Genomic DNA, 24081 nt, shown 5'->3' on the forward strand with positions numbered 1-24081 from the left:
TACATCGATCATTATTCTAATTCAGAAGTGCATGTCAAACATAATGGAGATTGATCGATATAACAGCAACTACCAATTCTTTCTCCCGTTGCTTTCTCTATCATGTCTTCTTTTTTAACGTGAAATAATAAGATAGACCCCTAATGTATATTTTACAAATTAGAAGTGTGTTCTTAACTTCCTATGCCATCGTCTCTTTCACTACCTTCCTTGTCTCTTTCACTACCTTCCTCGCATCTAGAAAAAGCATCTTTCTCCTGGTCGTCCCTCCTCTCCACATCCATAGAATTCATCCATCTTTGCTCTATCATTGTCGTCAATTCAAATGTTGGTCATTTTGCCCTAACTATCGCTTGGCCACTTCTTCAAAACATTAGAAGAGATATATGAAATGGTGCATATGTGTCGAGAGAAATAGTGGGTTGCGACGACAACATACAAACAAAGGGACATACAATCACCAACTCCCCTTGTATATCTCGAGTGGGGCTGGGGTAGCCCCACCTGTATAACCAATGTAACTTGGAACATGTATTGAACTAATATGTCTTCATCAAATATGAAGATATTTTCATGATTACGAATGCTCCAACGCCCTAGTATGATCACTTTGTTGAAGCAAGGTGAGTGTTACCTTTGATATGCATGAGCAAGTATGTCCATGAGTGACAGGCCCAGGTGCTTCTCCTGGTTGAGCCTCTATGAAAAAAGAGTGAGCACAACATGGATGAATACGTGCACACATAATAGAATAGATTCCAAGCTCTCCACCATCATACTTGTATCCTTTCTCTAATAAAAAAATAGTAAGGATACACAAATATGATAAGAGCATGTTTGTTGGCCTACTAAATAGGAGTAGTAAATATGGTGTTCGAGATTGACCTAATTCACAACGGGCATCATCTCTTCAGGAGAAGGCAAGGGTACATATCTTGCTCCGTTATTCAAATGTTCACAACTAATTTTTTTATGGACATCGTAATTAAAAATATTTTTTCTATCTTGCTATGCATGATCGATTTCCAAACGTGTAGAGAGAGGGACTGAACATGATTCAAGCCGCAATACACATGATGGCCCCAAAATTGGAGCATACTACTCAGAGAAAGAGGCATGTAGGAGTTTATCAACTTCATGATGACCACAAAAATAGACTTATGTTTCTCAACTCTTCATGGAATTCTGTAATGTGTGGATCACTTCAAAATCGTAAATAACACGAAATAACTTTCAAACTATGAAGATAAATAAACATGACAATGTTCAGTTCTCTTTTGTGCTGATCATTTTGTGTACGAGTATTCAGTTATGGGGTAAAAAAATCTAGTCATCCCGGAGTATATTTTATCTCCACATCCAATCTAGCTCCCAATACAATCTAAACAAGGGTGAAAGCAGACACTAAAAATTCAGCATTCACACCGATCAAAATTCAAAATGGCCTCTTGAGCCCCTTGAAGTCCACCATCTCGATGCACTCTACGTTGCCCCTGAAACCATTGAGCAGATCGTTGGCCCGATCTTTGGTCACACAGCCGCAGCCCACCTGGAGCAGCTTCTCGGAGGTGCCCACATGCAGCGCCTTGTCGCAGCACGCGCCGACACGGCAGAGGCGGCAGAGTGCAGAGACGGTGGACCACGTGGCCATGTCGGACATGCACGCACGGACTCGAGGCCGGTGTGTTGGCAGGCACAGGACGCCATCCAGCACGGCCAGTGCCTTATCGCTCGTCCTCTTGTCAGCGTCCAGGACTCGCTCCACAACGACGAGCACTGCCCCTAGCTCGGCGAAGCGGGCGGCCGCGTGGTTGCTGCCGGAGACGAGGTAGTAGGCCGTGACGAGCGCGGCCTTGGTGGCCTGCGGGGACATGGGTTTCCTGACGAGGCCGACTTGTGAACTGACACTTTAAAAGAAGGTGAGCCGCCGATTTCTGCACTTGTTTGCAAGGAGGGTAACCCCATTTGAATTGCAAAGAAGCCCACCAATGATTATAAAGATACTAGAAGTGTCCGCACGCTTTACCACGCTGTGGATACTCATGATAATTTTATTAGTGACATGTTTCACTAGCTAAACTACAATGAGTCTATTGTTTTGACATGTTCAATATCCAACCATAACATGGACAGTATTGTCCATAACACAACCCATAATTTCATTATTGATGAAACAGCATCTTTATAACCCCAATTTTGTTTCATACTAAAGAGGAGATGGAAAACTTTGAAAGAGAAGGACATACCGTCGAAGGACGAGAGTTGTCGAATGTGCATCTCGTTCCCCATATGATGACCACGACGAATGATTCACTAGGAGCATTGAGGAGGGTTAGATGGGACATGGGTGAGAGAAGAGGCCAATGGATCTCGTTCCCATCATCGCAGAGGATGCAAAGGCTGGAGGCGGCATACATGCGACCCAGTTGTTGACGGCAAGACAAACTCGAGAAGTATGTGGGCAAGGCCATGCCCTTTTTGTCGAGTTGAAGTGGCAATAGTTTTGAAATGGTCACCGGGCCACCTGAATATATTTCAAAGGTTTGGAGTCACGAAAACAGGGATCACGCGGAGCGTGAGGAGATGAAGTCACGCCATAGACCGGCGTGCTCCATATTTGTTGGCATTTGAGCCTAAGCGCCCATACAGTTAGATCACTTGGATCCCAAGGAGTGCTACTGGTTGTCTTGTTGCGCCGAGAGGGGGACACTCTTATGAATGGTGGCTGATCTCATTGATCCAACGCCGGGGGTTATGGAATCAATTTTTAATCTGTTGTTATGTCTTTTGGGTTGTTGACACGGAAAGGATGTTGTCGATCCCAGCCCCAAATGGAATGATGGATGATTACGTCGCACGGAGATCCACAAAAAACTATATGTTGTCGGTGAAGTTGGGGTATCACGTAAAATGAGACCATCCATTTGACCTTTGGTACGAAAGCAGTGTCAATGGCACCCTGTATCGAGGAAGCTTTGGAGTATCCAAGTTGTAGGAAAAATAAAAATACATATGGTTGAGAAATTAGTAAGGAAATAGGTAGATTTTTGGGGCGTTCAAAGAATGTGGTAGCAAATCCAGAATTGACTTAGAATGTGGTGGTTATTTGCAATTCACTCATCCATGTAACCTGAAAAAAAAGAGTATGTAATCCATGTTGAAATATGTTTGGTTTTTGGAATAACCCATGTTGAAATATAAAAAACGTCTTAATAAGATAGTGAAAGGAGGGAGCTGGCCGGACTTGGTCCTGGACCGGCAGAGGTGCGATGGATCAGTCCGGAGTCCGGACGTACTACTAGGTGCAGTCCATGTCCACCCACATGGCACGGATCGTCGCCGCCGTACCTTGTCCCTGACCCTCCTTCCACCCAACGACACCACCACCAGCCCGTACGTTGTCGCCGTGGGTGCGCCGTGAGGAGTCCGGTATGGTGAGCGTGACGTCCAAGACCCCGGCCGCGCATCAAGATTCTATGAACTAAAATTGTAGAATCAGAGGGGTTAGTTTGAATCATAACCTTGTAACTGTGTTTAGAAAGAAAAAAAAACCCGAGCACGTGTCCATGTGCTATAAGGCATTTTTTACGCAAAGGTCCACTTACTTGAAAATTAGCTCAAATGTCATTGTTGGAAAACTTGGGCATTTGCTGGGGTGGGGCTCACTAATTAAGGCCATGGCCCAATGTCCCCAAGGTCACTTTCATTTTAATGGCAGCATAAATTTATTCACACGCCCCTTTGGCTATATATATATATATATATATATATATATATATATAATGCCTCTGTTTCAGAATATAAGGTGTTTGATTTTCATGCAAGCAAAACTTGTGTATGTTTGACCAAGATTATAGAATAAAATAACAATATCGACAATACAAAAATAAAAATAAGAAAAGGAATTTTGTGTTGGCACACTTCCAGACGGGTTATGGGCGGAGTAATAATCTTACAAAGCATATCAACACGACACTATTGCACATGAGGCGCAGAAGATGAACGTACGAGGTGAGAATCTAGCTTGTATCGTCCATCCATATCCATATCCATATGAGGCCTCAACAATAACAATGGCCGGCGTGCCCTGCATGCATATAAACGCACAAACAAGTATCCAACGCTGAAACACCTCCAGCTCCAGCTCCAGCTCCAAGCGCCCATCAAATTAAAACCATTTACCAGCCGGCCGGATCCATGGGTCGCGCCCTCTTCATCATCGTGCTTCTCCTGTTCACACAGGCGCGCAACGTCGTCACAGAGGACAAGAAGGCCCCCGACAAAGAGGCCGAATCACCCGCGCCCGTGCCTGATTCGGCCGCCTCCGAAACTCCTGCCTCAGAGGATTTCCACGTCCAGGGAACGACGATGAACCAGAGCATACTTTTTTCTTCCATTGTTGTAATATAATAATGTGTGTTGATCTTTTCCATCTACACTAGTATGTTTTTATGGGGGAATCCTAGTATTCCTGTTCTAACTGAGATAGCATTTTTCTTTTTTTCCTTTTGTCAATGTCACGTAATTAGATAGCATTTCCCATCATGAGATTTTTAAAACTAGATTCCACATGGACAAGTTCCGGTATGGTGGATAAATTTCAAAAAGTAACTTACTGTGACGAAAAGCAATTTGTTTAGTATGAACCCGCTTTCTTCTACTCCCTCCGTTTCAAAATACTTGACTTCCATTTGTCCAAAAATGGATGTACCTATATACTAAAACATGTCTAGATACATCTATATTTTGACAAATGGAAGGCATGTATTGTGGAACGGAGGGAGTAATAAACTGGTAAGTGGATTTCCCTCACACGCACAAAAAAAAAACTTACTGTGACGAAAAGCAATTTGTTTAGCATGAACCCGCTTTCTTCTAATAAACTGGTAAGTGGATCTCCCTCACACGCACAAAAAAACTTACTGTGACGAAAAGCAATTTGTTTAGTATGAACCCGCTTTCTTCTAATAAACTGCTAAGTGGATCTCCCTCACACGCACAAAAAAAAAAACTGGCAAGTGGATCTTTTGTTAGTAAGTACTCCCTCCTATCCAAATTTGAACTAAAACCACGACACTTATTTTGGATCGAAGGAAGTAATATATTTTAATACAAATTCCACGAATAATACAATCAAGACAAATGGGCAGCAGCAGAGGCACCACCTCCAAATCTTAAAGTTATATAGCTACGTTTCGAACTATTCAAGGATTCCTTTACCAGTGTCACTCATTGACAAATTTCTGAATAATTTGGAACACAATCGGAACTTAAGGGGAAACTTTCAGACCTGTTAGTGGTATCATATCCACCTTTTTAATGTCAAGTATGTAACTTTGCTAGTTTCAGAAATGTACACAACAATGCAGGAGCGTAAAAACGGTATTGCACATAATAATAATTACTAATCCAGTGGTACCCATTGAAAAACATGTAACTACACGGGCCCATTGAAAACTAAATTGAATATAAGTTCACATGTTCCATTTTATTCTCAATGAAGTTAGAGCAAGAAGGTTATTTGTACCATTAATAGAACTTTGCTTATGTTATACCTGCAAATGGTTGTTGCTGCATCCAATAAAATGATATTTTTCTGCCTAGATATATATCCACTATATGTTTCACTTTTCTTATATTCTAAAACTATTGAAAATTCCCCACTTCGGTTACTGACCACCATATGAATAAGCTTGAACAGATTTAACTTTCATGTTCCATAGCTTCATATATGGCATGAAAATTCCTATTATTCTATCTCTTTTCAAAACGAAAATGATAACTGGCGAACAGTCGCCACGAGGCTAACCCTAGCAAATGCTTTCCTGCCATTGCACATATCTTAGCGCAAGGCTGATGCCACGAAGATCAGCTGGAGCCATTCACCATTTCCTGTTTCCTGGTGAATGTTCTCTCTTTTTTCTCTCCAATAAATGCAAGACCAAAGTGCGCAATGAGGGGTGGGGCGCTTACCACTCGACTGAAGTAGGGTGTTATGGTCTATTTATCTTGGCGCAAGGCCAATGTCACGTAGATTAGCTGGGGTTGTTCGTTGTTTCCCGTTCCCTTGCGAAGGTTATCTTTTTTCTTCTTCTTCAAAGAATACAGGACCAAGGTGCCTGTCGAGAGGTTCGAACTCGCGACCTCCTGCATGGGGCGGTGGCGCTTCCCACTCGACTGAAGTGGGGGTGTGAACTCTTGCGTTTAACTACTATGTGTATTTTAAAGAAATATTGTTTTAAATTTGTTTTTTCATTCGAAAAAATCCCCAATTTTTACCTTTTATGAAAGAACAAAAATAATCCTATTTTAGAGATATTTTTGTTGTTGTAAACTTGCCATGTGCAACTTTTAATTATAGGTGGCATGGCAATTCTTTTTTATTTTAAAACATGTCATTTTTTGTCTTCCAAACATGGTTTTTAGGTATTTTTGTAATGCCCATGGCAAGTTTTTGGGAAAATTTATCACTTATTCTTGCAAATTTTGGAATTTTTCTTTTTTTACTTTCTCACATGGAAATTCTATTATTAAGAGCATATCATTTTAATAATTAATAACATATCATTTTTATTATGGAAAGGATGGCAGTTTTATTATTAAGAGCATGCCATTTTTTATTAATAACATGATTTTTTATTAAGAAGATTGCAGTTTTATTATAAAAAGCATGACATTTTTATTATTAATAACATGGTAGTTTTATTATTAACAGGATGATAGTTTTTTATTTGATATTATGGCATTTTTATTATTGTTGGCATGACATTTGTTTTTATTAAGAGGATGTCATTTTTTATTGGAATGGATTTTTTTTCATTGGCATGACATATTTTATGATTTTTGCATAGTGAACCAAATAAATAAATAAAAAACTCTCCAAAACAGGGCATTTTTCACACAGTGAAACATGTCCACAGAAAAATTCATAAAAAGAAAATTTTAGATCACATGACATTTTGTTTTCAATTATATGATTGTAAATTAGAGAAATGAGAGTTTTATAAAGTAGCATGACAATTTTCAAAATTTAAGATCATGGAAGTTTTATAAATATATAGTTTTTCTCTGTTTAAAATAAAAACATGTGTTTTTTCATGGCATTAAAAAACAGTTAAACAGCACTAGTACATTACATGATTAATTATGATGTAAGTAAAATATGGAGTGCTAGTACAAGAATAGTAGTGGTTGAATAATAAAAATGCCACCCGCTCCGCGCCACCCACTGGATGAGCAACGGAATGAGCATGCATGCATGGTGATCCACCTTGGGCGCGCGCGACCCGATCCGATGGACCTAAGTTTAGCCGGCGTCCCTTGCATATAAACCCCACGGCGATGCCCTCATAGCCACCACCACCACCACCACCTCCATCTCCATCTCCATCTCCATCTCTCAAGCCAACCAGTAAGCATCCATCCCTCGCCGATCCAACAAAGCCAACAATAACAATGGCCCGCGCTGCTGTCTTCATCGTCGCCCTCCTCCTGGTCGCCGTCGCCGTGGCGCCATTCGCCGACGCCAAGGGCAAGAAGGCCAAGGCCGAGAAGAAGGCCGAAGCGCCGGCGCCGTCCGCCAGCTCGCCCGCCGACGCGCCCGCGGCCGACGCCCCTGCCTCCGAGCCCTCCGCTGCGGATGCACCGGAGCCCAGCAGCAGCACCTCCGACTGATGACCCATCCGCCCGGACGCCGTCTGGTGATGATGAACCGGAGCTCTGATCCCTTTCTCTGTTTGTAATAATAATAATAATGCATGCGTGCTGTGCTGATCCGGTTGTCACTAAAGTTTCTCTGGTGGTCGTCGTCGTCGTCCTCGTCGTCGTTGAGAAACAGCCTTGTATCTTTTTGTTGTTGTTGTTGAGAAACAGCCTTGTTGTATCTTGGTGTGTTAATGCAGTTTAGCGACAATCTATCTTAGTTTGGATTTGGATGCCCATATAAATAATAATGTATTTACCACCTGTCGATCCATACAAGGGATTATTTGATTGAGCATCCTATATAAAAAAATATATCTAAAATGATAAGTGCCACACATGTGACGTGAAGCACTCGGGCCTTGAGCTTTTTTATACAACTGAAGTTGCTATCAGAAAAGATAAAAACAAACCTAAAAAAACTAAAACTTGCCATCCGAAAAGAAGTTGCCAACCTCGCACCACTAGACTTGTCATAAAAACATTCGAAGTTGCCATGTGTTCGTGCCACAGGTGTGACACTTATCAGGGTTTAAAAAAAATTGTTAGAAGATGTTGCGGCATTACTCAAATCACGGTCAAAGTATCGCCATGTAAGCTACAAATTTTCACACAGACAAAGGTGAACTGAGAGGACATTTTCAAGTCATTTTTGTACAATAAAAGTGGCATGATACATCACTGAAAACGCAAAACAAAAACACAATGCATGGGTTTCAGCATTGACGCATGTTATGGTCAAACCATTACAACCTACTCCATCCGTCCCATATGTTATTACAATCAATATATCCTTTTGGTTCAGAAAAAGAAAATCAATATATCATTTGGTGTACTTCGGTACTGAAATGAAAAAGCCAAAGGCCAAACAGAAGACATTTCGTCTGCTTCAGACAAGGTAAGAGCGAATGATCTTTTTCGTGATTTTCATCGTAAGAAGATCAACTTGTAGAAGTCTAAAAATAGGGAGCAAAGGAAGAGGCAGGCTGAGCTGACTCTTGAACGGACTTTAGGTGTACATGAACATATGCGTAATTCTAGATAAATATTTAGCTCGCTAAATAAGTATTATACGCCACGACAAATATATGCTTAAAACTATATCCACATATGGATCCAATGATATGCTTTTGATGTTATTTCTTTTTCTTTTTTATCAAAAGGAGGATAACCCCAACCTCTGCATCAAGCGATGCACTCAACCATCTTTATTATATTATTCAACAAAGTCTGACAAAACAACCCAAATGATAACGCCACACGTGTGGCATATCTGCACTTTGCCCATACTCTTTCATCTCCGCCTATTATGTTTTGCACGAATCTTGAAGAAATCTGTTGGAATTTTAGTGCCACGTAGGCATAGCATGTTGTGTGGGCGTTAGAGCGCTCGCCCACACGACCCACAGCACGCGGTTGCCAATCGCACCGTGTAGGCGAATCAGTTCCCGTCCACATAGTCACCACCAAGTCCACGCGCGTGTGGGTGAACTGCTTTTCGCCCACACGACGCTCGTACGTTGATAGATGTCTGTTGGGAAACGTAGTAATTTCAAAAAATTTCCTACGCACACGCAAGATCATGGTGATGCATAGCAACGAGAGGGGAGAGTGTTGTCTACGTACCCTCGTAGACCGGAAGCGGAAGTGTTAGCACAATGCGGTTGATAGAGTCGTACGTCTTCACGGCCCGACCGATCAAGCACCGAAACTACGGCACCTCCAAGTTCTAGCACACGTTCAGCTCGATGACGATCCCCGGACTCCGATCCAGCAAAGTGTCGGGGAAGAGTTCCGTCAGCACGACGGCGTGGTGACGATCTTGATGTTCTACCATCGCAGGGCTTCGCCTAAGCACCGCTACAATATTATCGAGGATTATGATGGAGGGGGGCACCACACACGGCTAAGAGAACGATCACGAAGATCAACTTGTGTGTCTAGAGGTGCCCCCTTGCCCCCATATATAAAGGAGCAAGGGGGGAGGCTGGCCGGCCCTTGGGGCGCGCCAAGGAGGGGGGAGTCCTCCTCCTAGTAGGAGTAGGACTCCCCTTTCCTAGTCCAACTAGGAAGAGAGAAGGGGGAAGGAAAGAGAGGGAGAGGGAGAGGGAAAGAGGGGCCGCGCCCCCTCCCCTAGTCCAATTCGGACTCCTCATGGGAGGGGGCGCGCCACCTCCTGGGCTGCTGCCCTCTCTCTCCCCTCAGGCCCACTAAGGCCCAATACTTCCCCGGGGGATTCCGGTAACCCTCCCGGCACTCCGGTTTTCTCTGAAATCACCCGAAACACTTCCGGTGTCCGAATATAGCCGTCCAATATATCGATCTTTATGTCTCGACCATTTCGAGACTCCTCGTCATGTCCGTGATCATATCTGGGACTCCGAACAACCTTTGGTACATCAAAATATATAAACTTATAATGAAACTGTCATCGTAACGTTAAGCGTGCGGACCCTACGAGTTCGAGAACAATGTAGACATGACCGAGACACGTCTCTGGTCAATAACCAATAGCGGAACCTGGATGCTCATATTGGCTCCTACATATTCTACAAAGATCTTTATCGGTCAGACCGCATAACAACATATGTTGTTCCCTTTGTCATCGGTATGTTACTTGCCCGAGATCCGATCGTCGGTATCTCAATACCTAGTTCAATCTCGTTACCGGCAAGTCTCTTTACTCGTTCCGTAATACATCATCTCGCAACTAACTCATTAGTTGCATTGCTTGCAAGGCTTAAGTGATGTGCATTACCGAGAGGGCCCAGAGATACCTCTCCGACAACCGAAGTGACAAATCCTAATCTCGAAATACGCCAACCCAACATGTACCTTTGAAGACACCTGTAGAGCACCTTTATAATCTCCCAGTTACGTTGTGACGTTTGGTAGCACACAAAGTGTTCCTCCGGCAAACGGGAGTTGCATAATCTCATAGTCACAGGAACATGTATATGTCATGAAGAAAGCAATAGCAACATACTAAATGATCGGGTGCTAAGCTAATGGAATGGGTCATGTCAATCACATCATTCTCCTAACTAACAACACATGTCTATGGTTAGGAAAGATAACCATCTTCGATTAACGAGCTAGTCAAGTAGAGGCATACTAGTGACGTTTAGTTTGTCTATGTATTCACACAAGTATTATGTTTCCGGTTAATACAATTCTAGCATGAATAATAAACATTTATCATGAAGTAAGGAAATAAACAATAACTTTATTATTGCCTCTAGGGCATATTTCCTTCAGTCTCCCACTTGCACTAGAGTCAACAATCTAGTTCACATCGCCATGTGATTTAACATCAATAGTTCACATCACCATGTGATTAACACCCATAGTTCACATCAACATGTGACCAACACCCAAAGGGTTTACTAGAGTCAATAATCTAGTTCATATCGTGATTAACACCCAAAGAGTACTAAGGTGTGATCATGTTTTGCTTGTGAGAGAAGTTTAGTCAATGGGTCTGCCACATTCAGATCCGTAAGTATTTTGCAAATTTCTATGTCAACAATGATCTGCACGGAGCTACTCTAGCTAATTGCTCCCACTTTCAATATGTATCCAGATTGAGATTTAGAGTCATCTGGATCAGTGTCAAAATTTGCATCGACTTAACCCTTTATGACGAACCTTTTTGTCACCTCCATAATCAAGAAACATATCCTTATTCCACTAAGGATAATTTTGACCGCTGTCTAGTGATCTACTCCTAGATCACTATTGTACTCCCTTGCTAAACTCAGGGCAGGGTATACAATAGGTCTGGTACACAGCATGTCATACTTTATAGAACCTATGGCTGAGGCATAGGGAATGACTTTCATTCTCTCTCTATCTTCTGCCGTGGTCGGGTTTTGAGTCTTACTCAACTTCACACCTTGTAACACAGGCAAGAACTCCTTTTTGACTGTTCCATTTTGAACTATTTTAAAATTTTGTCAAGGTATGTACTCATTGAAAAACTTATCAAGCGTCTTGATCTATCTCTATAGATCTTGATGCTCAATATGTAAGCAGCTTCACCGAGGTCTTTCTTTGAAAAACTCCTTTATGCTTTGCAGAATAATTCTACATTATTTCCGATCAACAATATGTCATACACATATACTTATCAGAAATGCTGTAGTGCTCCCACTCACTTTCTTGTAAATACAGGCTTCACCGCAAGTCTGTATAAAACTATATGCTTTGATCAACTTATCAAAACGTATATTCCAACTCCAAGATGCTTACACCAGTCCATAGATGGATCGCTGGAGCTTGCATATTTTGTTAGTACCTTTAGGATTGACAAAACCTTCTGGTTGCATCATATACAACTCTTCTTTAATAAATCCATTAAGGAATGCACTTTTGTTTATCTATTTGCCAGATTTCATAAAATGCAGCAATTTCTAACATGATTCGGACAGACTTCAGCATAGATACGAGTGAGAAACTCTCATCGTAGTCAACACCTTGAACTTGTCGAAAACCTTTTTGCGACAATTCTAGCTTTGTAGATAGTAACACTACTATCAGCGTCCGTCTTCGTCTTGAAGATCCATTTAATCTCAATGGCTTGCTGATCATCGGGCAAATCCATCAAAGTCCATACTTTGTTCTCATACATGGATCTCATCTCAAATTTCATGGCCTCAAGCCATTTCGCGGAATCTGGGCTCATCATCTGTAACGCCCTCGATGCGGCTATATCTCCCACGTGTCGAAGCACGACTTAGAGGCATAACCGCATTGAAAGCAATGTCGCAAGTGAGGTAATCTTCACACAACCCATGTAATACATAAGGGAAAGAGATACATAGTTGGCTTACACTCGCCACTTCACGCAATTACATGAATAAAGCATTTCAACATCCAAACACTAGTAGAAAACAGGGCTATGGTCCAGGCCGGCTCAGCCCATTAGTCCCGGTTCAGTGTAGAACCGGGACTAATGTGGGCATTGGTCCTGGTTCGTGAGCCCAGGGGGCCGGCCGGGCCACGTGGGCCATTGGTCCCGGTTCGTCTGGACCTTTTGGTCCCGGTTGGTGGGACGAACCGGGACCAATGGGCCTCGCTCCTGGCCCACCACCATTGGTCCCGGTTGGTCGCCTGAACCGGGACCAAAGGCTCCCCTTTAGTCCCGGTTCTTGCCACAAACCGGGACCAATGGGGTGCCTATATATACCCTCGCCCGCGAGCAGAGCACTCCAGTGCTCTGTTTTTCTCTGGCCGGCGAGGGGAGGGGTTTGTGGTGCTCTAGCTCACCTCCTATGCACATGAGGTGTTCGATGGAATGCCCGAGCCACACTACTTAAACTTTCTCCTCTCGAAGCTCGACCTCCAAGCTCCATTTTCCTCGAGATTTGTCTAGATTTAGCGGTCTGTCACGCCCCGTCCCCGTCTTCACCGCCGTCGATCACCCGCGCTGATCTCATCACCGACACCACCGTGGTGAGCCTCTTGTTCTTATCTTCTTTCTGAAAGGAAAAATATTCTTACTTGTCTGTTTAGATAGATACTTGTATCATTTTCTTACATTTATTATTGCATCTTATATAGTGCGATGGTTTTGGTATCCGCCCCTGTCGGCCCTCGTCCTGTCTATGATTCGGATTTGGTATGTATATTATCTTCATAACTATTGGTTCATTTATTGTTTATGAAAATTATGCCGACCAACGCGACATAGATTTTATTTATCTAGGATGTATGTGAATCGGAAATGCCAACCGACCCTATTGTCGAGAGGTTAAATTTAGTTGAAGAAGAAAACAATTTGTTGAAGGAAAAAATAAAAAAAAATTGAGGAGGAGAAGATGATATTGGAGTTGCATGTTGCGGATGTCGTCGATGATCACAAGATCAAGATGGATGCAATGCGCTTGAAGATTAGAAAGATTAGAAAATATGCCATTCATACCGAGGCTTGGTATCATTATGCCGTTGGATCAATTGTTACCTTGGTTGCGATTATGATCGCATTTGTTTTCACATTGAAATGTTTTACATAGTTTCAATGTATGGTTTAATTAATTAGATGCTCTGGAGAGCTATATGTTGTTAGATGAGAACTATGTATGCACTTTGGTTTTAATGTGATGATGAACTTCTATTAATTTGGACACTTAATTATATATAATGCACGCAGATGAACCGGCAATGGATGTACGGTGACAGACACACCCGCGAGTACATTAAGGGGCGTGCATGAGTTTCTCGATGCGGCTGAGGCAAACAAGCAGAATGGTTTTATGTGTTGTCCATGCACTGAATGTGGGAATACGAGGTCTTACTCTAACCGGAAAATCCTTCACTCCCACCTGCTTTACAAGGGTTTCATGCCACACTATAATGTTTGGACGAGGCACGGAGAAATAGGGGTTATGATGGAAGACGGCGAAGAAGAAGAGTACGATGACAACTATGTGCCCCCTGAATACGGTGATGCTGCAACGGGGGGAGCTGGTGAAGATCAAGAGGAACCAGACGATGTGCCCAATGATGCTGCCACGGGTGAAACTGCTGAAGATCAAGAGGAACCAGACGATGTGCCCGATGATGATGATCTCCGCCGGGTCATTGTCGATGCAAGGACGCAATGCATTAGTCAAAAGGAGAAGCTGAAGTTCGATCGCATGTTAGAGGATCACAAAAAAGGGTTATACCCCAATTGCGAAGATGGCAACACAAAGCTCGGTACCGTACTGGAATTGCTGCAGTGGAAGGCAGAGAATGCTGTGGCTGACAAAGGATTTGAGAAGCTACTGAAAATATTGAAGAAGAAGCTTCCAAACGATAACGAATTGCCCGACAGTACATACGCAGCAAAGAAGGTCGTATGCCCTCTAGGATTGGAGGTGGAGAAGATACATGCATGCCCTAATGACTGCATCCTCTACCGCGGTGCATACAAGGATCTGAACGCATGCCCGGTATGCGGTGCGTTGCGGTATAAGATCAGACGAGATGACCCTGGTGATGTTGACGGCGAGCCCCTCAGGAAGAGGGTTCCTGCGAAGGTGATGTGGTATGCTCCTATAATACCACGGTTGAAACGTCTGTTCAGAAACGAAGAGCATGCCAAGTTGATGCGATGGCACAGTGAGAACCGAAAGAAAGATGGGAAGTTGAGAGCACCCGCTGATGGGTCGCAGTGGAGAAAAATCGAGAGAAAGTACCGGGATGAGTTTGCAAAGGACCCAAGGAATGTATGGTTTGCTTTAAGCGCGGATGGCATTAATCCTTTCGGGGAGCAGAGCAGCAATCACAGCACCTGGCCCGTGACTCTATGTATGTATAACCTTCCTCCTTGGATGTGCATGAAGTGGAAGTTCATTATGATGCCAGTTCTCATCCAAGGCCCTAAGCAACCCGGCAACGAAATTGATGTGTACCTAAGGCCATTAGTTGAAGAACTTTTACAGCTGTGGAATGGAAACGGTGTACGTACGTGGGATGAGCACAGACAGGAGGAATTTAACCTTAAGGCGTTGCTGTTCGTGACCATCAACGATTGGCCCGCTCTCAGTAACCTTTCAGGACAGACAAACAAAGGATACCACGCATGCACGCACTATTTAGATGACACTGAAAGTATATACCTGGACAAATGCAGGAAGAATGTGTACTTGGGCCATCGTCGATTTCTTCCGACCAACCATCAATGTCGAAAGAAAGGCAAGCATTTCAAAGGCGAGGCAGATCACCGGAAGAAGCCCGCCATGCGCACCTGTGATCACGTGCTTGCTATGGTCAATGATTTACACTACGTAATCTTTGGAAAGGGTCCCGGTGGACTAGCTGTTCCGAATGACGCTGAGGGACACGCACCCATGTGGAAGAAGAAATCTATATTTTGGGACCTACCCTACTGGAAAGACCTAGAGGTCTGCTCCTCAATCGACGTGATGCACGTGATGAAGAACCTTTGCGTGAACCTGCTAGGCTTCTTGGGCGTGTATGGGAAGACAAAAGATACACCTGAGGCACGAGAGGACCTGCAACGTTTGCACGAAAAAGACGGCATGCCTCCGAAGCAGTATAAAGGTCCTGCCAGCTACGCTCTTACGAAAGAAGAGAAAGAAATCTTCTTTGAATGCCTGCTCAGTATGAAGGTCACGACTGGCTTCTCGTCGAATATAAAGGGAATAATAAATATGCCAGAGAAAAAGTTTCAGAATCTGAAGTCTAATGACTGCCACGTGATTATGACACAACTGCTTCCGGTTGCATTGAGGGGGCTTCTACCGGAAAACGTTCGATTAGCCATTGTGAAGCTATGTGCATTCCTCAATGCAATCTCTCAGAAGGTGATCGATCCAGAAATCGTACCAAGGCTAAGGAGTGATGTGGCGCAATGTCTTGTCAGTTTCGAGCTGGTGTTCCCACCATCCTTCTTCAATATCATGACGCACGTCCTAGTTCATCTAGTCGACGAGATTGTCATCCTGGGGCCCGTATTTCTACACAATATGTTCCCCTTTGAGAGGTTCATGGGAGTCCTAAAGAAATATGTCCGTAACCGCGCTAGGCCAGAAGGAAGCATCTCCATGGGCCATCAAACAGAGGATGTTATCGGGTTTTGTATTGACTTCATTCCTGGCGTTAACAAGATAGGTCTCCCTAAATCGCGGTATGAGGGGAGACTGACTGGAAAAGGCACTCTGGGAAGAGACTCAATAATATGCAGGGACGGATATTCTTGGTCTCAAGCACACTACACAGTTCTACAGAACTCTACCTTGGTGACCCCGTATGTCGATGAACACAAGAACAGTCTGCGCTCCAAACACCCGGAGCAGTGCGACGACTGGATTACATGTGAACACATCAGGACTTTCAGCAGTTGGTTGGAAACACGTCTCAGAGGTGACAACACTGTTTGTGATGAGTTGTACTTGTTGTCCAGGGGACCATCTTTGACTGTATTGACTTACAAAGGATACGAGATAAATGGGAATATATTTTACACGATCGCCCAAGATCAAAAGAGCACCAACCAAAACAGCGGTGTCCGCTTTGATGCAGCAACCGAGAGCGGAAAGGACACATATTATGGTTACATAGTGGACATATGGGAAATTGACTACGGACCTGATTTTAAGGTCCCTTTGTTTAAGTGCAAATGGGTCAATCTGTTAGGCGGCGGGGTACAGGTAGACCCACAGTATGGAATGACAACAGCGGATCTGAAAAATCTTGGGTACACTGACGAACCGTTCGTCCTAGCCAATGATGTGGCACAGGTTATCTATGTGAAGGACATGTCTACCAAACCAAGAAAAAGAAAAGATAAGGAAGCGAATACATCATACGATGAGCCAAAGCGCCACATAGTTCTTTCAGGAAAAAGGGACATCCTGGGAGTGGACGGCAAGACAGACATGTCTGAAGATTATGAAAAGTTTCATGAAATTCCTCCCTTCAATGTCAAGGCTGACCCAAGCATCCTGATAAACAATGAAGATTATCCATGGTTACGGCGCAATAAGCAAATGACACAAGCGAAGAAAAAGTGAAGACTTTCTCCCGCAATAAGCAAATGCTATGTGGGTGAAATTATGATACCATCCCAACTTTCAACTTTTTCAGAGTTCATTTGAAATGCTTTCATGTCTTATGGTTCGAAACTTTGATACTTCGAAAGTGATTGTCCATTTTGTATACGAAGTGCATCAAGTTTTTGTCGTAACCCTCTCTACCTTTTGGAACATGCTATGTGGGTGAAATGATGATACCATGCCAACTTTCAACCTTTTCAGAGTTCATTTTGAAATGCTTTCCAATTTCGGAGTCATTTAGCTCAAAGAATGAATTAATAGCAAACAGAATGAACTACAAAACTTTTATGAAAATAAAAACAATCAATTAAAATATTATGTTATGATCAACTAAAATAAAACTATAATATTCTTCAATAGCAAAAAGAATATAATTTTTGTGACCTAAAATCAAACTATAAGTATTTAATTGTAAGTATAAATAAAAAATAAATAGCAAAGAAGAAATTTTTTTTCTATTTTTATAGTAAAGTTATTCATAAACTAGTGATTCACACAAATTTTTAAAAATTCAAATTTAAACTATTCAAAATTTAAAACTAATGGCACTAACATAAAGTTTATAATTTTTGTGACCTAAAAGCAAAAAGAAATCACTAAAAAACTTTAAGTATTTAGTTTTAAGTAGAAATAAAAAAATAAAAAACCAAAAAAATGTAGAAATAAAAAAGAAAAAACCAAAAAAAATGCCACCTACTGGGCCTCCACGGCCTGAATACGACTAGAAACCCTACATGGGCCAGGATTCAGGCCCGCAGAGGCCCAATAGGCCCACAGGCAGTAGCAAGTTTAGGCCCGAAAGCCTGCATTAGAGAGGAGCTCGAATGGGGAGGCAGAGCAGCGCTTATAAACCAGTGCCGGCGCCCTTCAGCTAGCGATGTGGGACTAAACTTTTGGGCGCGGGGCGCACAAGGGCATTGGTCCCGGTTGGTGGCACCAACCGGGACTAAAGGGGGCATTGGTCCCGGTTCGTGGCACGAACCGTGACCATTGCCCCCCTTTAGTCCCGGTTGGTGCCACCAACTGCGACCAACGGCCTTCGCTTCCCGCCCTTTGGGCTGCCGAAAATTGGCCTTTGGTCCCGGTTCGTGGCACCAACCGGGACCAAAGGGTGGCATTGGTCACGGTTCGTGCCACGAACCGGGACCATTGCTCTGGCTATATAAGCCAACACTTGCGAAATTTTGGCCAACCGCTCCCATTCGCCCCGACGCCACCCCGAGCCCGTCGTCGTCGCCGCCCCGAGCCCGCCGTCGCCCCGCCCCGCCATCGCCCCGCCCCGTCGCCGCCCCGAGCCCGTCGCCGCCCCGCCCCGTCGTTGCCCCGCGCCGGCGCCGGCCCTAGGTTGATGATATGATGATGTTTTTTTTCCTGTTGATGATATGATGATGTTTTTTTCTGTTGATGATATGATGATGTTTTTTTTCTGTTGATGATATATGTGATGATGTTTTTTTTCATATATGCATTTTTTCATATATGTATTAATTTTTTTAAGTTGTTAGTAGATATCGATTTTAGGTTAGTGCATTTTATCACTGATTTTAGGTTAGTTGAGCCTCTTTAGTGCATTTTATGTTTGTTGCATTTTAGGTTAGTGCATTTTATGTTAGTGGAGAGGAAAAAGTAAAATAAGGAAAAGGAAAATAAGTAGAGAAAGAAGGAGAAGAAGAAGAAGAAGACGAGGAGAGGAAGAAAAGGAAGAGGAGAAGAAGAAAAGAATAGAGGAGAAGAAGAGAAAATTAGAATATATATTCTATTTTCTCTATTCTCCTCTATTCCTTTCTTCTTCTCCTCTTTTTTTTTCTTCTTTTTTTCTTCGACACATGGGGGGGGGGTCGAGAACGTCGGACATTCATGAGAGAGGCGAGGAAGAAGGGGAAGAAGAGGGAGAAGAAGAGGAGAGGAAGAAGAGGAAGTCTTCTCCTCTATTCTTTCTTTTCTTCTTTTTTCTTCTTCTTCTTCCTCTTTATTTTATCGGGAACGAGGGTCGTCGAGGGTCGCCGAGCGGTAGAGGAGAAACCCTAAATAGAAAGTATCGTCGGTGTGAGATACATGTACCGTCGGTGTCGGACACTACATCCACATCCCACAAGTGGCGCGGGCTTCGACGCCCACGTCACTTGTGGGACGTGGATGTAGTGTCCGACACCGAAGGCCACATGTATCTCACACCCACGAAACTTGCTAGCTATTTAGGGTTTTCTCTACCGAAAAGAAGAGGAGAAGAAGAAAGGAATAGTGGAGAAGAAGAGAAAATAGAATATATTCTATTTTCTCTTTTCTCCACTATTCCTTTCTTCTTCTCCTCTTTTTTTTCTTCTTTTCTTCTTCTTATTCTTCTTCTTCTTATTCTTATTAGCCGGAAGTAGAGAGAGGTTTCCTAGTGTCAAAGTATTGAAGAAATCCATGCCTTCATCATTAGCCGGAAGTAACCAGGGCATGTTGGTACGAAGTTCTGCAAAGTTGTTTTGGAATGGAGTCCCGGATAGAATAATCCGCCTTTTGGTACCAATTCAGCAAAGGCCTTCCAAATAGCGATATTCGGAAGGCTCTTGCTGAACTTTGTACCAAAAGGCGGATTATCCTATCTGGGAGTCCGTTCCAGAACAACTTTGAAGAGCTTCGTACCATCATGCACATGTTACTTTTGCCTAATGATGAAGACATGGTTTTGTTGAATCCTGAGACACTACGCAACCTCCCGACCCCTCGGCGATCCTATCGAACATGAGAGGAAGAAGAGGATAAAAAAAGAAGAGGAAGAAGAAAAAAAGAGGAGAAGAAAGAATAGAGGAGATCTTCTCCTCTATTCTTTCTTCTCCTCTTATTTTTCTTCTTCTTCCTCTTTTTTTTATCGGGAACGAGGGTCGTCGAGGGACATAGATGTAGTGTCGTCGTTGTCGATATATACCCCCTCCCGATAGCTTACTATGATTAGGTAGCTAGTTCTACGTTTGGCACTAATATATCCATCTATCATGTTTGAATAATAATTGCCATGTTGTAAATATTTGTAGAAACTATGGACACCGCCCTAGACGAAGCAACAAAAGAAGCGTTGTTGAGGGACATAATCGCAGAAGGAAGTGATGCCATCTCGTTGTTTCTCAACGAAACCGATGGTCTGGAAGGAGAGGGTGAACAAGCTGGCTACGGTGACCTAATGCCGGTGCAAGAAGAAGAACATGAGGACGGCTCCGGTGACCGAACCGAGTCCGGCCAGGTATATATATTAGTTAAGCCTATGCTAACTAGCTGATTGATGCATTCATTGTTTTGGTATGTACACATATTAATTAAGTCTTTGTTCTTTTTTCTAGCCCTCCGGATCGAGCACAACTTCGGTAAAGAGACGAGGCCCGAAGAAAAAGTTGAGCTCGGATGAAAAGTTTGAGATCATAGCAATCGCGCCCGACGGCCAACCTATTGAACCCCTCCGGACAAAGAGCGCATTTGTTGCTCAGTGCGGGGTTCTGGTTAGGGACAAGATCCCGATAAGCATCCAGCAGTGGTTTAAGCCGGCTACAGAAGACCCTGAGGTCTCTTATGTCAATGATATGCAGAAAAATGATCTTTGGACTGAGCTGAAGTCAAATTTCACCCTACCGCTTGAGGATAATCCAGAGAACCCAGTTAAAGAGAAATTAATCAAGTCTTTTGCTCTGAAGAGGATGGCAGAACTATTCAGGAGGTGGAAGAAAGAGCTGAATAAGTTTGTTGAAAATAATGAGACACCAGAATTTAAGGGCAGATATGAGAATATCAGAGATCACTGGCCCGCATTTGTGGCCCACAAGACATCAGAAAAGAGTAAGAAGATGTCGGCGACAAACAAGCAAAATGCTGCGAAGAAGAAGCTTCACCATCGCACGGGGTCAGGTGGCTACCTCGTAGCCCGGCCTAAGTGGTCCAAGACTGAGAATGATCTGGTTCATAAAGGGATCGAACCAGAGACAATTAACTGGCCAGACCGTTCCCGGACTTGGTTCTTCGGGGCTGGCGGAACACTGGACCTTGTAACAGGGAAGTGCATTTGGACGAACGATCAAATGGACATACCAGTCAGTAAGCTTAAGCAGTATATCGAAGCAGCGCAGGAAGGGACGTTTTTTCCAGACAGAGAGAACGACGAGCTCACAATGGCCCTCGGGAATCCTGAGCACCCTGGACGGACACGAGGCACACCAGGCTCCATTCCGTGGAAGGTTGGGTTTCCGGACGCAGGCGGTTACAAATCCCATGAGAGGAGGAAAAAAGTGCAGCAGACCCAAATGCAGGCGCTGCAAGCAAGGGTAGACGCGATAGAGGAACGAGAAGCAAATCGCAGCAAACGTACTGCCGAAGCCTCCCCCGAAGCTACCCCGCCATCTCAGCGCAGAAGCAGCGTGGCTTCCACCGAGCTGCTTCAGCCGGAGCATGCCTTGACGGCTCCTGCCAGCTATCCCGTGGATGCTATAACAGAGTCTCAAAATTGCCACCTTATGACGCAATGGGTGAATTTGAAGGTCAAGGCGGCTGTTGGCTCTGTTTTTCCTACTCAACCCGGCGCAACTTTTCACTGCCGGCCGATTCCAGAAGGATATGCTAGGGTGATGGTGGATGAGATAACGGAGGGATTTGAGGACCTCCAGCTTGACCACCCTACCAGTGAAGGGGAGACTCGGCTGGGGTCTGCTCTGAAGACTCCATGCCTATGGCGGAAGGAGCTCATCAACCTTCCGAACTGGACGCCACCGCCTCCTCCTCCTCCTCCTCCGGCGAGTCAGGGCACTCCGCCTCCACCGCCTCCTCCTCCAGCGAGTGACAATCAGGGCCCTCGGCCGGCTCCTTCTCCGGCGCGCGGCGGCACTCCGCCTCCTTCTCCGCCTGCGCCGACGCGCCCGAGCAGCCAGCCTCCTCCTTCTCCGCCTCGTCAGCAAGGGCGGAAGAGACCTGCCGCCGCTCCAGCTGCTCCGGCGCGTCGTAGTCCTTCTCCTCCGCCTCTTAAGCAAGTAAAGAAGACAACCGCTACGTCTGCTCGGTCGGCGTCTAGCAGTACAACCAGAGGCGGGAGGACATACAGATTCGGTCCTTCTCTGAAGACTCCAGAGAAGTTACCATACGAGAGGACCCAGGAGGAGAACGCCGAGATCGCGCGAGTAGAAGTGAAGAAATTCTTTGAAGGGGTGAAAGCAAATAAACATCCACCTCCGGAGGAGAAGGTAGATCGGGTGAAAGTGAAGCGCACTCTGGCTGCCCTGACAAAACCACCGAAGTCTGATTCGCTGAAAGGAAACTATGACCGCATTATTGGAAAGGAATTTGCCAAAGCGGAGCGGTCGGGAAGTACTGTCAGTGATCAAAGGCTGAAAGAACGACGAGCTGGGGAACAAATTGCCCAGCTCGGCGAACAAGCGAAGCAATCGTGCCCCCCGCTCAAGGTGCCTAGCCACAGCGTCGATAATGATCCGAGGATGGTGCCCGGTTATAGCAATCTTGCAGATTACCTGCCCGACGAAGTATATTATGAACCCATGGACGTGCAGATACAAAGATACGAGTACGGGAAGCCTCTCGTCAAAGATGAAAGATCTCTATCAACGATGATGCGAAGATTGCATGATTGGTACTTGAAAATCTGCAGAGACTCTGGGGGGAGGAGTACTTTGTATGCGAGAGTTAAACCGGAGCATGACCTCGTTGGAATTGATCTGTTGCCTGTTCCATTTGAGGAGTTCTTTCAGTTTTTCAATCAATTGGCCCTCGATAAAGCAACGGTCACCTGCTACTGTCTGTAAGTAGTACTACTTCTGTCATTAAGTCTCTCTATATAGCTCAGCTCTTTCATTGCATGTATTTATAATTATCCTCACTATATTATGCAGATTGAAGATCGTCGAATTGAAGAAAAGACAAATCGGTGATATTGGGTTCATTAACACAAATATCATAGATGCAACTCAGGTTAAATTTCATGTCGCAGCTACCGAGGCCAACTTGCTACGATCGTTGGTAATAAATGAAAACAAAGATATAATACTCTTTCCTTACAACTTCAAGTGAGTGTTACTGTCTTGTGCATATTCGGTTTCCCTTATGTATTAGTCAAGGTTATAGTAATGTAATTGATGAGTTATGCATGCGTGTGCAGTTTCCACTATATTCTCCTAGAGATTAAGCTTGAGCAGGGACTAGTAACTGTCTTAGACTCAAGACGAAAAGATCCCCAGGACTATGCGGACATGACTCAAATGCTCGAGAAGTAAGTTAAATCGATCATTATCCAACATATCAGCAACTTTGTTCATTTCCTGATATATCAAGTAATTGTTTTCTTTGTCTGGCAGGGTTTGGAAAAAATTCACCAAAAAAGCTCCGGGGACTCCCGAAGAAGCTGCAATTTAGACACCCGAAAGTAAGTACTATAGTAGCATGTTCCGCGCATCTCCTATTGATTCAAGCGCTAGTTTCATCAATACCATTTGGCATTCTTGCTTATCAGTTTGATTGACCTCTATTTCTTGTAAAGTGGTTGTGGCAGGAACAAGGGAATGATTTCTGTGGATACTACATTTGCGAGTCCATCCGCCACACGACCTGTGAGCGGGGCTACTCTGACGAACAATATGAAGTGCGTAATAAACAACATTCACAATTTTATTTTATTACCATCATTTGTGTTGAGTTTCATTCATTCATATATATATATATATATATATATATGTATTGACCCCCTTCTTCAAATTAGATGTTTCGGAAGCGGGATGAATTCCTAGCACCAGCTCGCATGCGAGCAATTCAAGAGGAATTGGCGGCATTCTTTCTTGACCACGTG

The sequence above is a fragment of the Triticum urartu genome, chromosome 7, assembly GCF_003073215.2.
Source record: "Triticum urartu cultivar G1812 chromosome 7, Tu2.1, whole genome shotgun sequence".
Classification (NCBI taxonomy): Eukaryota; Viridiplantae; Streptophyta; class Magnoliopsida; order Poales; family Poaceae; genus Triticum; species Triticum urartu.